The 2,896-nt window shown below is 36.2% G+C and overlaps 1 long non-coding RNA gene across 1 annotated transcript; it reads right to left on the bottom strand.

The window, feature by feature from the left end:
• Positions 1–239: 239 nt before the first annotated feature.
• Positions 240–2,493, bottom strand: LOC137404016 (uncharacterized). The gene is made up of 3 exons (XR_010979644.1): positions 2,386–2,493; positions 1,241–1,401; positions 240–341 (listed from the first exon to the last, which is right to left on the bottom strand). It is a non-coding gene; the product is annotated as an uncharacterized lncRNA (long non-coding RNA).
• Positions 2,494–2,896: the final 403 nt, after the last annotated feature.

Genomic DNA, 2,896 nt, shown 5'->3' with positions numbered 1-2,896 from the left:
GTAGTTAGTGTTGAAATGTGCTTCCAATCTGCCAAAAAATCTACGTTTTGTACTACAGCATTTCTAAATTTGAAACTAATTTTTCCAACTTTCAATAACAAAAATCACAGTTAAAGGGAGAGTAACTATAGATCTATCGTAAATTCAAGAGTACAAGTCGAGATCTGAAGTTTGGTTCGAAAATCCTGGTTTTGACATGTACATACCGTGACTTCTTCCATGGCCCAAATCTTTTATTCGCTAATAGTTCAATCGGGATCAGAGGCGGGCAAGGCGTAGCTGAAGAAATGGCATTCAAAACACCATCAGTAAGAACGCCTTTTTTGGCGCCGTCGGGAATACTACAATTAACAAAAGCCTGAGAGTAGCATGTTATAGTGAAGATCACAGAGAACAAAAAACAAGCACTAAACCAACGTACTGGTTCACCTCAATACAAGAACAAAACCGCTACCTCGGATAATAGGTATTCAACAGAGTAGCAATGCCGCAAGACAGATTTCTGTCAGAAATCGTGATTCATGTACAAGAAAAAGGTGTGAATGCCCAATAGTGGATGTGTCAAATGGATTACTGAGGTGTGGCCTTGTAGGCAGATACTACAAAAACCAACATCAAATTCAAAACATATCACGTAATTCCAGAAGAGAATCCTAGTGATGACATTTCGAATGGTGAATAATGGGGACCTGGTGTTCCAATCAGCTCACATTGAGTAGGATTACTGGTATTTCACTATTTTATAAATAAATTCCTATATGTGATATCATGTAATTTTGATTTGCAACGGTTTTTTGAAGTTGAATTTTACTAGAAATCGTGCCATGAATTACGTTACCATCATATTTTTGTGCAGACACCGCAGCAATACTATTTAAATTCATGAAAGAAACGAAGTCACTGTTGGGATTCAAACACAAATGCTCTATGGTAACATCTTCCAGCGCAGCGAGCTGGAAGCTTGTAGGTGTAGCATAAATACACACTGGTCAGTGCGCGAGGCGACATTGCAGTAGAAGGACTGGTCTTATGTACTGAATACTATATGGTATGTTTATCGAATTTGATTAGGTTGTCACGACGTTAAGGGCTTAGCGCACAAATAAACAAACTTTCCATGTAGCTGAATTAAAGCATATTGATAACATATTAGTAAGCCTACAACATGTATAATAAAAACACAGACATGGAAAATTTGCAATGGTGATGGAAAAATGCAAGAAATATGTCTAGATCTCACCTGTCCCACATTTATTGATACCGATTCAATTGGTTATGGAGAATTTACTGTTGAGCCGAACCGGTGTATGGTTGGCAAATTGACCATAGTAGTGGTGATTGACTAGATAGCGATTAGACGATTAGTTGCAAGGATAATGGCCAGATCTTGTGAGATTCATTCTAAAAAATCGCAAACAAACCACATTAGAGATCTTGCAAACAACAAATCGATAAACTATCTATATGGTAAGAATCTAATGATTATGGACTTGGACTGAGATTGAACCGATAACCTTGTAGTTGCAAACCCTAAATCTGGCCACTAAAAACTGCTGGTTGGTCACTACTAATATTGCTCAACATTTTCCAACTGAATAACAAGTTTAGTAGCTCAGTGACTAACAAACATGTCTTTACTCATTTGATATATGCGTATAGATCTTCATCTTTATGAAATTTTGGAGACAAAAATAATGGCAAAGAAAGAATTCTTCAAATTAAGTTTAGGAAATGGCGTTCAAACTTGTATCAGAGTTTGTCACATCAGAGTTGTCTTCTCTATTTTATGGCAGTCAAAAACTATTAATGATTCACCATTACTCCGTTTGTACACAACACACAGTCACTCGCAATGAGATTTATTATCAACAATGCCTCTGAAGTAGGTAATGAAATCAAAAGATACATGCTACTACTCAGTAACATGCTTTACCCATTTTTCTACGCATATATGGCTTCAAAGCCATTTCAATTCTATTAGCAAAAGCTCGCTCAACCAGCAAAAGTGTTTTTATCAGTTATTAAGACATTCGATAACATCGCTGTGATACGTGAAAAAAATCATATTAAAAGTTGTACTTCTCTTAAAGCACAGAGGTACAGTTAAAGAACGAAAGCAATATGTAACCCTTTTAGTGCCATAGGCCTACTCTTTTTAATGAATTCCTGTTTACAGAAGCGTGACATTTTAAAGACAAATTATATCCATTCTATGACTCGCAAATGCTTTTCAAGCTGTTTTCCAACGTCAAACACATCCAAGAACGATAATCCACTGCAGTTTACCACCATGGAGTGCAATTATTTAGAAACACAGTCTTTAACACTCGGTTTTATTTACGGAGAAAAACTTGAATTTGTACCAATGCAAAAAACTTTACTCACCAGCAATAACGATCGCAAAGAGCGTCAATATCATTTATTACTATATTGTGAATTTTATTGCAAGTATTGCAGATGAGTTAAGCATCGTTAAATCATTAATTAAACTACAACGACCGGAAAAATAAATCAGTATGGCGGATATTTCCTCCTCCTAGTTTTGCCTTGTCCGATATTTTCAGGCATAATACGATGTAAATGCATACCTTCGAAATCTTTCGAAGCAGTACGATGCGGATTTTTAGCTTTCCCACGCATCGAACTTCATAAATTCCAAAAAGTTTTAACTAAATTCTACGTATATGCCCACAAACAATCTCGGTTGATATTTTGGTTCATTATACAGTAATACAAAAACGCGTTTAATCTCTTTGTAAAGATTTAATAGACGTAAACTGAAAAAACGTCGTAAAACCACGGTTATGGAAGACCAAGCGAGTCATACTTAACGCCGAATACCTGTTGGAGATTCAGGGGCGTTTCTTAAGAAAGGCTTTTTAGCAGCTGACGTTTT

Source organism: Watersipora subatra, chromosome 9 (genome assembly GCF_963576615.1).
Source record: "Watersipora subatra chromosome 9, tzWatSuba1.1, whole genome shotgun sequence".
NCBI classification, from domain to species: Eukaryota; Metazoa; Bryozoa; class Gymnolaemata; order Cheilostomatida; family Watersiporidae; genus Watersipora; species Watersipora subatra.
Note: the sequence above shows the minus strand (reverse complement) of the source record. Positions and strands in the feature narration are given on the sequence as shown.